This window comes from Trifolium pratense, linkage group LG2 (genome assembly GCF_020283565.1).
Source record: "Trifolium pratense cultivar HEN17-A07 linkage group LG2, ARS_RC_1.1, whole genome shotgun sequence".
Taxonomy (NCBI): domain Eukaryota; kingdom Viridiplantae; phylum Streptophyta; class Magnoliopsida; order Fabales; family Fabaceae; genus Trifolium; species Trifolium pratense.
Genome location: NC_060060.1, coordinates 69,522,022 through 69,536,299, shown reverse-complemented (window position 1 = coordinate 69,536,299; position 14,278 = coordinate 69,522,022). Strand labels below are relative to the sequence as shown.

General features: G+C 35.7%; 1 non-coding gene and 1 pseudogene across 1 annotated transcript; one reads left to right on the top strand and one right to left on the bottom strand.

Annotated features, from left to right (window-relative positions):
- Positions 1-3,177: 3,177 nt before the first annotated feature.
- On the top strand, positions 3,178-3,283 carry LOC123912009. Its single transcript, XR_006810862.1, has one exon. It is a non-coding gene; the product is annotated as a small nucleolar RNA R71 (small nucleolar RNA).
- Positions 3,284-12,720: 9,437 nt separating this feature from the next.
- LOC123905325 lies at positions 12,721-13,595 on the bottom strand (annotated as a pseudogene).
- Positions 13,596-14,278: the final 683 nt, after the last annotated feature.

Here is a 14,278-nt window from a genome sequence, read left to right as displayed (position 1 = left end):
GCTCAAGGTACCAAACAACGTGCCTCGGTGTGTAATTCAGAGCAATCAATCAATTAAGAGAACAAAAGCAAGTTCAAGAGAATTAGCTAAGTTGTGGAATCTCTCATAACAAGAAAAAGTTATGTGTTTGGGCTCGAAAACTCACGGCTAGGCCGGATTATCGAGTGGTCAATGTTTGAGAAACTTCCTCAATTTTTCTAATTATCATAAAATATAACAAGCAATTAACACAAAGACTCTCAAATCATATCGCATGGATGGTAACACAGATGATCCTTAATGACATTAAAACAAAACTATTCTGAAGTGCACAAGCTTTCAAACAGACACAAGCATTCATAAAAGACAAAAACAAATTCAAGTTGAAGGGATTAAGTAGTACCATAGAGTCAATGCGGATGGGACGATCCGCTCCCATCACGTCGATCTCCGAGGCCCTGGTCCGCCTCATCAAACATACTTCTCTCCTGATATGCAGCACGACAGAATTCACAGACCTTTCTGGCCATCTCTGGGCGCGCCGCGCCGGTTCTCTGCGCCGGAGCGTGTCAAGTCAGTGTTTACAGGCCTTTCTAGGCCTCTCCTGGCGCCTGGGCGTGCCTGTTTCTTTGACTCCACTTCCGCACTTGCTTAACCTGCAACCACAACTAAGGCATAACACGAATAGACATTAGTAACAATTAAAAACCTTGGGTTGACTCCCAAGCAGCGCTCGTTTAACGTCCATAGCTTCGACGGTCCATGACTTCAAATTAGGGAGGATATTTCAGACTTGTTTCACCCCAACTCCTCTTTTGCTCTTTCTTCAACCGAGAATTATTCAGATCAACAAGCAATGATTTCACTATTGTCGGACGGCGAATGAACTTTATCTGCTTATTCCTCCCTTTCTTTCTTTTCTTCTTTCGTGCTCCTTTTGGACCTTCCTTAGAATCATCCACACTCTTTTTCCTAAAACTCATCATGACGGTTTCAACTAGCTTCGTCACTTCTTTCTTTACTAAACATTCCAAATGAGGGATAACAATTTTACAAGCACCACCACCCGGATTGACTTCTTCCTCCTTATACACCTTGTGCAACCAAAAGGCAGGGATTATACCATTTAAATTCCAAGCCGAAGTGTCATAATCCTTCTCCAATTCTTTAACAAGGTCATCTTCTTCCAAAGGAGTAAGCAAGCTACTAAGTATGACCGGTTGCTTTGAATCTTCTCCCAAGAATACATACTTCCAATTAGGAGGAAGTTCTTGCAACCCCGGAGGACTTGGCTCAAACTCTTCCTCCACAAGCAATGTCTCCTCCACTTTTAGCGTTTCCGCTACTTGGCACTCATCCAATTGTTGAAGAAAAAGTTCAATTTCATGATCCCATTCTTCTTCTCTCACATCCTTTGCCACATCCTCTAACACATCCACCTTGAAACATTCGGGTACCTCTCCACAAAACTTTGTTGCTTCAAACACCTTGAAGCATACTTGTTCATTGTCTAGACGAAACATGAGCTCACCCATCTCAACGTCAATTAGCGCCCTTCCGGTGACTAAGAATGGTCTTCCCAACAAGAGAGGAACTTCAGCGTCCTCCTCCATATCTAGAATCACGAAATCAGCCGGGAATACAAATTCAGCACATCTTACCAAAACATCTTGTAAAATTCCATGTGGGTAGGTAATTGACCGGTCGGCAAGAGATAATTGCATCTTTGTCGGTTTAGCCACGGCACCCGGGATGCGCTTCATCATAGACAAGGGCATCAAATTGATGCTTGCACCCAAGTCACATAAAGCTCTCCTAACATGTAAGTTTCCAATAGAGCATGGAATGGTGAAACTTCCCGGATCCTTCTTCTTTTGTGGAAGCTTCTTTTGAATTATTGCACTACACTCTTCGGTCATGTCTACCGTCTCGTCATCAAGAGGTTTTCGCTTCTTTGTCAAAAGCTCCTTCATAAATTTCGCATATATGGGCATTTGTTCCAAAGCCTCTGCAAAAGGAATATTCGCTTGGAGACTATGAAGCATTTTCATGAAATTTTTGAAGTGTTGGTGCTCTTTCTCCGTAGCCTTCTTCTTTCGCGGATACGGCAACTTGGCATGGACTGGAGTGTTTTCCCCTTTGTTGCTATCCTTCTTTTCTAAGCTTTGATCTTTCTTCAAAGTGTGGTTCTTTTCAACTAACTTCTCGTCACTCTCTTTTTGAATTTTTTTCTCTCTCTCATTTTCGACTACTTCTTCTATCTCATTTTCTACTCCACATTCTTTTTCAACTTCACCCTCATTCTCATTTTTTTTCTTCTTTCTTTTCTTTCACTCCCTCTTCACTCGTCTCACTTTTTTTCTTCATCTCGACCTCCGGTGAAGGAACCACTCTACTTCTCAAATTAATTGCCTTACAGCTTTCATGACCAGGATTATCTTTTGTAGAACCTTCAAATCCATTATTTTGAGTGGCCGCGAACTGCCTTGACAATTGACCCACCTGTGTTTCAAGATTTTTGATTGAAGCTTCATGATTTTTGTTGGCAATGTCTTGGTTAACTTTCATCTGATCTTGGCTAACCTTCATAGCTTCAAAATTTCCTTGAGTCACCTTGATAAATTGAGTAAGAGTATCTTCTAATTGAGACGGTTTCCTTTGTTGAGAATTTTGTGAAGATGGTTGTTGCTGAGATTGAGAAGAACCTTGATTTCCTCCCCAACCAAAATTTGGATGATCTCTCCAACCCGGATTATAAGTGTTTGAATACGGGTTGTGGTTGGGGTTGTTCCTCTTGAAATTAGCTAAATACTTAGCTTCCTCCGAACCTTCAGGAAAACATTCACCATTTGAGTGACCTTGCCCACAAAAATCACATTTCACATCTTGAGCTGCCATGACTTGCATTTGTGGATTCGAAGAATTAGTAAAGTGTTTCAACATTGCTGCCATTTGAGTATTCATCAAAGTTGATTGAGCTAAAAGTGCGGTTTGAGTATCAAGCTCCAACATGCCTGGCTTCTTCTTTGCACCGCGATCATTTTGAACTCGGTATTCATTTTGAGCCATGGATTCAATCAACTCTCTAGCTTGAGTTTGATTCTTATTCTTCAAAGACCCACCTGCTGATGCATCCAAGAACATTCTAGTTTGAGCTCTCAATCCTTGAGTGAAGTGCTGCATCTGGGTATGATTATCAAGCCCATGCTTAGGACATTTCTTCAGATAAAGTTTGAATCTTTCCCATGCATCATATAGAGTTTCAGAATCTCCTTGTTCAAAGCTTGTTATGTCTTGCCTTCTTTCAAGGTACTTATGAATGGGGAAATACCTATCCATAAACTTCATCTCCAACTCTTGCCAAGTGTTAATAGTATTCGGTGGTATTGTGTCTAACCAGTCTTTTGCTCTTCCAGTTAAAGAGTACTTAAAGAGCCTCAACCTCTTATCCGATGCGGTTACACCTGGTGGATCTGTGTAATCACATGCTTCATAGAAATGCTCAAGATGGAGATTTGGGCACTGTGTTTCAACCCCTGAGTATTGATTTTCTTTAAGGGCGCTGAGCACTGAATTCTTGATGTCAAAAGACACGGGATTCCTAGGTTGGAAACCCAGATTGGCAAGCTCTCCGTTGTTTCTTTGGCCATAGTCACCTAACGTCCTTTCGGGCACAACTGGTGGAGGCGGGGTGGTGGATTTCCAGCCATGATGTTGGCTTCGTTATCCGATGTGTCTGGACTAGAAACCACTTGTTCACTACTTTCTTGTGCAACACCTGCTAACCGGGCAACCTCTCGGGCTAACCGAACAGCTTTTCTGTTTGCTTTAGCTGTTTTCTCTATTTCAGGATCAAAGATAAGTTCTCTTGCTGCTTTCCTACCTTGCATAAACAACCAGAAAATACCTTTAGAAGCAACTGCACTACACAAGAATGAAAAAGAAAATAAAAAAAAATTTAGAACTTTTATATGTTTTTCTTCTTAAAGGAATGCTAAATAAAAATAAAACAATAAAACTACTAAGTATGGTCCAATTGCCTTGTTGATTCAATCAACAATCCCCGGCAACGGCGCCATTTGATGAAGTATCTGGGTAAGTATATAATTATCGTATCCACAGGGATTGTTCCGAATCAAATAGGAGTAAATTGGTATCATACGAGAGTAGTTTGCAATAAAATAAATAGGGGGAAGTGTTCAGATTTCAGACTTGAGAAAGTAAATGACAAGAAAATAAGGTTTTCTTTCAAGATGCGAAGGCGATTGGATCTTTTCGGTTCATCTGGTCACTATTGTCTCGGATATCTCATGCGTATTAACAAATTACAAACTTAGTTCCATGATTCGATTAAAATAAATAACTATGTCCAATGTCTTGGTACATAGTCCTCTCAATTGATTATCAATCACTAATGTCTTAGGATGACCTATAATCAATTGAGGTTTGTTTCCCTTTAATCCTTGAATTCACAATTAACAAACCTATATGTCTAAAGAATAAGTTAATTGTACAATTATCTCTAGGTCAATCAATTCGTTTCTAATGTCTTAGTAAACAAACAATTATAATCATCAAACAATTCGCGACGTTGTATAAAGCATTAAGAACAAGAGATAAAAGAATGAAACTAACTTCGTAATTATATTAAAACATCATATGAAATTCATGGTTCAAGACAATAATAACTAGAATCCCCTAGGATCCAATCATAGAGTTTAGTTACTCATAATCATAGAAACAACAATAATTAGAGTGAAAGAATTCATTACAATGAAGAACAATGAAGAAATTCGTGCTCTGATCTTGATCTCAAAAGTGCCTCTGTCGCCGTCAAAACTGTCCAACCCTAATTCTGAACAGAAAAAGTATATATATGGTGTAATCTGCGTACCGGCGCCCCGCGCCAGCCCGTCTGCGCGCCGCGCAGACTGACAGAATCTTCAGGCAATTCCAGCATCGTTTCTGCGCGGCGCGCCAGCTTGGCAGAATCTACAGACACTTCTAGCAGCTTCTGGGCGTGGCGCGTGATGCTTCCTTGGTCTAGGCGCAGTACACTTCTATTCCTTCACTTTTTGGCCTCAAATCCTTGTGTTCCGAGCATTCTTGTCATGATTCTTTTCCTCTTTATTCTTGCATAAAAACATACTAAATGCTATCTAGAAATGCCCTAAAATGTGGTTAAAACATAGTAATGACGTGAAGTCATCATGGACCTTTGGGGGTTCAGGTATTCAGGTCGAGGTTTCGATCGAGTTTTAGCTGCAGATCGTTTTGGTGTGGAGCACTTTTGGTGAGGAGCTAGTGTAGGCTACCTTTGTATAGTTTTGTTAAGTTTAGTTTGGTTGAGATGTATATTAGTGCTCTGGTAGTTTGTAACATCGAGTCGGGGATCGTTTGTATTCCGTCGTATATCGATGCGAACATCTTAACTTATGTTTTATGTTAATGAATTATCTTTTGAACTATTTTGTTCATTGCTTTGAAAATCCTTTATGTTATGTTTTCCGCTGCGACGTTTCGTGTCATGTGCACGATCGTTTTATGAAAATGTTTTTCCGTAGCGCTCCGGCTACTTATCTTTAAAAAGTTTTTAAGATCACGTTTTTAAGGGTAGTTAGTTCGGGGTGTTACACACGTCGCATACAAGGGACAAAACCTAACCCACGATACCTAAACACTTACACAAATTCATGCAAGCATTCAAGTAACCTATACTTCCCTCACTTTTCTAAGTTAGGAAATCAAAACAACACAAGAAAAATGAACATTACATAGCAACAATTCATATTCACATTTATTCTAGCCCTAGCAAACACATGAAGGCAAGAATCTCACATCCAATTAACTTAGGACAAGACATCAACAAAATAAATTTCTTGTCTGGCTCCCTCGTTTAGCAAAAGCTAGCGAGCTCCCGGCGAGACAAGTCAAAAACATTCACAGGATTTAGCAAGACTTAGCGAGACTCAGCGAGGTTCATTCTTCGCCTAGCGAGCACATCAAAAAATCAGGGTGCTCTGCTACGGTTTTGAACTTACGCCCACTAAAATCTCGTTTTCTCGACTCACCGATCCACAAAATTCAAAACTTCAAGCATATAACATCATTATAGACTTGAAAGTACAATTAGAATCATGCATCAACAATCACAACATAGAATTTATGAGATCTTCATGTTTTTACTCATAAAACGCATAGCAATTCAAATGCCTAGTAATCATCTAGCACATGTCATAAACAAACATATAACAAACACATAACAGGACACATTAATATCCTACTCTTCTCACCATTTTGAAAATTTAATTTTCACTTACCCAAAAGAAAATAACTCTATATTTTCTCCAAAATCTTCAAGAAATAATATTAGTTTTTTTTTTAAAATTATTTCAAATCATTACCACATGCAGTTTTATATCATGCCGGATCGTCACATGCAGTTTTACATCATGCCGGATCATCAACAATTAGCAATAAGCATCAATCCATCAAGTTTAAACTACAAAAAGGTTAAACTCTACGCATATACAACTATTATAAACATAGAAGTATAGCACTCACACCATTACTCAACAAAAGAATGGATCGATTAATCCAATTCACACCACTCGTAGTTCCTAAATGAACAACATGAATGATTTCACAAAACAAACAACACAAAATCGTTAGACAAACACGACTGACTCACAATACTCACTTGGTCTGACTGCACAGACCTGCTCTGATCGACACATAACCCACACAGTCCGAAGACAACGGGGCTCTGATACCAATTGTAACACCCAAACCCATTATTTATATATTTCTACCTTTAGTAAAATCTTTTTCAAAATACGCAACTGAAAATCACATTTAATTTATTGAATATCGGTTCGAGTATTACACTCCTCTATCAAAATAATACTAATGTAATTAATTAGTAAAAATAGTGTTTATACAAATCTTTGAATCAAATAATGTATTTATTGATTATACAAAACCACCTAGACAATAGACTTTATATACAATATAAAACCCTTTCCCGTGTCACAATCAGAGCAGAGCTTCACCGACGACTCGACATCGAATACCACAAAACCTGTAAATCTGGACCCCCAACGATCCAGCACATAACACATAAAAGAGAGTTAGACAACATACTCAAAATATAAGTGTAAGTAAATGGTACTTAGACACTTCTTCATAAAAACATGCATAATCATACATTATACATATACCTCACCATCATTCATGCATATTCATATATCATGCATATACTTCATTTATCACATAATCAATCATTCACAAAATACACCAAACATATAGTTTCACGTCGTCTCGGACAATACCAAAACATTAACAAATACATTGTTCAGATTATGGTCATGACGGACCCTGCGTTGTTCATTTTATAGTCATGACGGACTCTGCGTTGTTCATTTTATAGTCATGACGGACTCTGCTCCTCACATACGGATTAACAATCAACATTTACCAAGTATGTGTCAAACATCATTTATCATAAAATGCACACAAAATCCCTAATGCAATCTAATGCTTCACATTCATGTTATGTCCTCTAGACACCTCTAATGCATGTGGTACCATCGTCTTTATCAGAGCATCTCACCTCCGATATCCTTCTTTATCAAACAAATATAGTTCGATATCCTTCTTTATTGGACAAGCCAATATCCCTAAATATTCATGATGCATGCACTCAAAACTCATGAATATATTCATCAACAATTATGGCATATAGCCCATCAACAATAACGTGGAACACTATCCAACGTTCGTCTTTATTAAGATAATCAATACCTTAATATCCGTCTTTATCAAATAACATAATTCGATATACTTCTTTATTAGAATAACATACTCTAATATCCTTCTTTATTAAGTTGATTAACACCTTAATATACTTCTTTGATATTTAAACAAACATCATCAACAATCATCAACACATACAATGCATTTACTCACATTTTTAACACAATACTAATAATATAAGTAAAGTGTATTAAGCATGCATTTTATCATAAAACAAACTCCGGAATCGGAATCTACGCGAAAAACTGGGTAAAATACATAATATAACATGTTAGAACCCTCAAAGTCATTCAAATTCCAAAACAGCAAAGTGCTGTGCTGACACGGTGGCTAAGCGAGCCTTAGCGAGCTGTTCGCTGAGCGAAGGCTCAGCGAGCTTCAGCGAACCACACCAGTGGCTCACCTGCTCGTAGTGAGCTGCAGCGAGCTGTAGCGAACAGCTCCTGCCAGAACTGCTCAAAACATGCGATTTCCACCCAAATTCACCCAAAAATCCCATTTTTCATGTTATAAACCCCAAATGAGTTTGTATTCAAGTGCAACAAACATATCTAAACACAAAAGGACAGTTCATTTCTCAGATCTACATCATAAACATCGAAAAAGTAAAGTTTAAACACTTTTTCATCAAAACTCTCAAGAACACAAAGTTCTTGAGTTTAATCTTTCATACAACTCGTTTTAACCATAATTTTCGTTCATTAATCATGTTAAAAGCATGTTAAGCATATTAAGAACCTTAGGAACGATTTCCATCAAGAAAATCCGTTCTAAGCTAAAACGAAAATGGGGTGGAGGAAGTTCGGGTGAGGAGAAATCGACATTCTCCCCTTCCTCGGGTCACCCACGAATATGAAATCTACTCTCTTACCTGGATTCGAAGAAAACACGACGAAGCTCTCGAGTCCCTAGCTCTCCTTCTTACCCTAGCTCCTCAAGCTCTCTCCTTTCTCTCAAGAACACAAGAACATGAGAAAATGAATTCTCTCTTCCCTCACTATGCCCATATGGGCGCTCCACACACACACAAGGCCCATTGGGCCTCAAGCCCAATTGACTTGGCCCAATAACACGTTAACTCTCTCTACTCGCTTAATAACTAAAGTACTCGATAAATAACTTAAAGTTATTAACTTAATTAAAATGCCACGTTAAATAAGATATTTTAACACATAAAAATAATAATATGAAAATTGGGTCGTTACAAAGGACATATCGATAAAAGCACCTTTGAACAAGTCCCTCCCGACATACTAAACTCCCACCCAGTAAATGATATCTTCCAGAATACGAAACACAAAGAGGGTGAGGATTATGAGAATATACTAGGTGGATTTTCTGATACTCATGACCATATTTTTAAAGAATGCCAAATGCTGGCACATGGGAAGATTCACGCCGTAAAGAAGAAACTCCCACCTCCTCTCACCAAAAAGAAAGCAAAAGGGAAAGCACCTATGAGATGGTTAGATGTGTTCAAATGGATCTCTAAGGATGGTGAGTACAGTGTTACGGATTTCAGTCTGAAAGAGGCGCCCTCTTGATTTAAGGGTCGTGCCAAGTCGAGCTAACCGACTTTAAACAAAGCGCTGCGTGGGAGGCAACCCACGAGTTTTTATTTTAATGTTTTCATTTGAATTTGCAGAAAATAAAGAGATCGATCGCTTAACACCCATCAGTGCATTATAGGCGTAAATCTCCAGGTTTTGCACTCCAATTCTACTCTAGAGTCGCAACAGTGAGGACACCGTTGAATTTAAGTTTAGGGGAGCATTTCACTACTTTTATTTATTTCCCAGTCATTTCAATTTATTTCCCTTTTCGCATAATAAAAAAAAAATAAATAAATCTATAGTGTTTTCTTTGATTTTTCTAAATTTTTCCTTTTCTTGAGCCAATTTAAAAAATTTTCTAAAGATTTAGGACAATTATTCACTTTGAAAGTATATAGGTTAAGAAAGGACGAGAGGCTAAGTTAAGAAAATTAGGGAATTTTACAACAAAATCGGTATTTTTCCAACACCCATAAGTCTCCCTAGTATAGATATCAATTTGAATAACTATTGTGCCGAAATCTCCTGATTTAAATTTGTGGATTCCTTTAGTAGTTTATTTACCAGTCGGACACCATCTATAAGTCACACATTAAGTAGGTCAGTCGATGAATATAAGCGAATCATTTAAGCAAATAAAAGGTCATACTGTGGTAATACGGTTAAACCTTGTGAATATATATGTATATTTGAATATTGCTTGTGAAAGTAATACGAAAATTTGCATCATCGAGATAATTTGCGAAAAATAAAAAAAAAAAAAAAAATGAATAAAATCGCTAACCGATTTTCTTACCATGTGTGTGACATAGATAAAGGGTCTTAATGTGACTGTCTAGAATGAAAAAGGATAAAACAAAGGAGATGATCTAGATTTTAGTACAATGGCATGATCCGAATTCGGTATGTATAAGAGGGAGAACTTTGTGTGTCGTTGAAATACCCTTCTTGATTGAATAAGCACCTAATTAATTAGTCTTAGTTGATTTGAATTTCTGACCACGTATGAGTATCTGTGGTATTGTTTTTCTAAGTCTACATTTATGAATTGCTTAGTATTTTAAATTTTTTCTATATGCAAGCTAAATTGCTTGAGGACAAGCAATTGTTCAAGTTTAGGGGAGTTTGATAACACCGAAAAATGCACTATTTATTTAATAAAATTAGCTTAGCATTTTACTATTTTTCTGCATTTTTTGTAGTATTATTACTATTATTTTTATGTATTTCAGGAATGTCCGGAAGCTACCAAATAATTTATAAGTTGCAAAATAAATTCTAATAAAGAATTGGATCGGATCAGGAAGCAAAAAGAGGGGGTGAATGCCAAAAAACAATCACACTACAAATGGGCCACAAGCCACAAGCCACAAATGAAGCAGCCCAAGTTCAAACATACATGGCGCATGCCATAAGTGATGGCCACACGTGTGCTTTTTCATAGGCACTTACTAACAAATATACATGGTGGTCCCCACATGATTTTTAGGCAAAAGCAGATATTTTAACACCAGCACATCATCACGTGATGCTATCTTCAAGCAACTATCGTTTCCAATTTTCACGCAGCTCTATCCCCTCCTATTCTCACGCCAACAACCCACTACTCAGGAACAAAAAAATCTGTTTTCTCAGCCTATAAATAGATGGCTTTAGTTAGATTATTGGACACGCTTCATTATTAGAATTTAAGAGCAGATAGAAAATATTTTACTTTCCTGTTTTCCATTCAGTTTAGCATTCAAGCTTGTTCCGGTGACATTGTTTTCAATTCCAGTTTATTAAGGTTCTAATATCTTGTTCTATTTATTTTATTTTATTTTATTTATTTGTTACAATTTGTTCACTGTTCTTTTAATTCAGTCACTGTTTGTTCAAGTTTTACATCTTCCGGTACCTATCGTTGCTTTAATTATGTTATGTTTATTTATATAATTATTATGTTGTTACCAGCAACTATGTCTAGCTAATTTATTGAAACTGGAATGTGAAATTGGAAGCTAATTTGGATTCGATGGTTAATTTGTTTACTTAATATTTTAAACTAGTTTTCTGTATCAGTTTTTAATAATTAAATTAAAGATTTTGCACGAGAGTGAAAATCAAATAAGGTATAAGTTAATAGCACGACAGTGTGAGATTTGTACCGGATAGTAAAAACTGAACATTAATTTTAAACACTGCGACAGCTCTTTAAAGTTAATTAAACCATATTAGTTTTCAAAAAGTATTTTATAAATAAATGTGAGAGCGAGAGTGAAACATTCACTTATATAATATAGTATCAGTTCAATAGCGCGACGGCGTGAGACTATATTTTTAAACTAAGGTTGTTTTGTGAAAACTAGATTCTTTTCCAATTAAATTGTATTGATTTTCAAACAGTGTTTTCATAAGTAAATGTAAGAGTGACAGTTAAACATTTATTTTATTTCTACATGATATAACTCAATAGCGCGAGAGTGTGAGAGACGTATCTTTAAATCAATATCAATTTGTTAAAAAGAAACCTTTTTACTAAATACAAATTAATTATTGAATCCATTGAAGCGACTTAATTCACATTCCGGTTAGTATAATAATATTATATTTAATACAGTTTAATTAATTATCTAAAACGCCTTCTTTAATTAATATCTAGCCTTAACCTTATGTTATATTAAAAACATAAGCGAAATATTAACAAATAGTCCCTGTGGGGATCGATAATCTTTTATAACTACACGATATACCTGTGCACTTGCAGGAATATCGACCAACAGCTGTCTTCTTTGTTACAAACTCCATCAGGATGAATCTTTACATGACATGATGAAGCTCCCTTATTACCGCGTTGAACGGGGACTATATATATAATTATTTTGAGCTAAAGGTAGACAATAAGAATGTCTATGAATGCCAACTTAGTTGGAAGGTGTGTTCATTCCCTTGATATCTAGATGCTATTAGTTTATCTAAAATAAATTGCTAATATAATTATAATATAATTCATTTTGTAACAATTGATAATAGATAATTTTACCGGTATATCGCACAAAGTATCATACTAGTGTATTTCTCTATGACAGACAGTACCATATTAGGGTATGTTTGTTTCAAATTTTTTATCAAAAAAATCTATTTTTCCTAAAAAAAAATCTATTTTTTTATCTTACTTGTGTTTGTTTCATATTTTTTTCAAAAATCATTTTCAGTAAAAAAAATCATTTTTTGTCAAAATCAATTTTTTATCACTCATCATCCCTCACCATCTTAAAAAAATAAAAAAGATTTTTATGATTGTAAACAAACGATAAATAGTTTTAGATTTTCTTCAAGAAAATCTATTTTCTTGAAAATGATTTTTTTCAAAAAAAATCATTTTTTTAAAATCTCAAACATGTTGGCTCTTAATTCTTTTCCTCAACGATCTCTTGGAGCTTCTTGCAGAATCTGAATCTGTTTTGAATCCACCAAGCCAATTAGCCCATTTTTCATCCAAAACAGAATTTGGGTTTTCAAGTATAACAGGTCCTGAAGTAAGAAATGGTTTATTAAACTGTTTCTGAATGTAATCAAGAAAAGGTCCTTCAATTTCTCTACATGTTCTGTATCCCAATGCATCGGCTTCATTCAAAGCAATGTTTTGTCGATCATAGAAAAGTACATTGCTACCAAAAATATCTTTCCTTTTAGCAGCAAAGGTTTTAGCTTCATGATTATGAAGCCTGATATAGATGAATCAGGGTAACCAGAAGGAGGTTCCATGAGATCAATTTCAGTTAAACTCTCACCCTTTGAATATCTATCTGTTGCTAGAGTGTAAGTAACCAAGAGTGACTGGACTAATAATGGAATAATGAAGTGCTTTGATGCCTAAAGGGTTGGTTATAGATGGAATCCAATGTGTGAAATCATAGAAGATTATGACATGATTTTCAACGTCGGGTTTTGTTAGATCCATTGCTGTCATGATGTATGGTATTAGAGGGTAAGGAACATCAGCTGTTGTTTCTACATTGGGAGGAAGACCTTCAACATGGGGAACTTTGAGTGTAACAAAAGTGATTAATTGAGGGTGTTGATTGTTTGGTTCTAATTTTAATTGTGAAAAAAGTGATTTTGTGGCCATTATTTGCTAATTTGTTGGCTAGATGAAGGAATGAAATTTGGTGGCCCATGGCAAACCATGGATACATCGCTATGTTTAAAGGAAATGATGAATCCATAATATAATAGTGATGATTGTCAACAAAACAATGAAAAAATGAAAAGAAACAATTAATTTTTTTTTTTTGTTTTGTTTTGTTAAGAAGATCCTTTAATTATGGTGGTGAAGGAAGAAGAACAACAAACATATAAGTACGGTTATTACATGTGTTGATATTAAATGTAGAGTCAACTAGCACGACACCCGTGCGTCCGCACGGGAGTCGCGGCGTTGCCGCTCCTCACATGATAACATAAAATAGTAATTTATTGAGAAGTGGATTAAAAGATTAAAAAAATAGAAAGATATAATATTTGGTAAAAAAAATAGAAAGATATAATATTTGGTAAAAAAATAGAAATTAAAGAATAATGGTAAAACTATCACAAAAAAACTTCATGTCTCCGTATTAATATTTGAATATAAATGATAATGTAAAAATTATGGAAAAATAGGTTATCTTATTAATATATTAGTAAAAACATAGGCCTTGTAAAAACCACAAAAAAATTACGTCCCTGTATTAAATATATGAGTATAAATATAATCCTTTTAAAATTATTAAAAAATAGGCAACATTGTTAATATGTTAGTGAAAATACATGTGTCACAAAAATCATCAAAATAATTAGGTCACCATATTAAATATGAGTATAACCCGTAAAATTGTAAAACAAAATAGACAATTTAATTAGTATATAAATAAAAGTATAAGCCCCGTAGAAATCACAAAAAAAAAAAA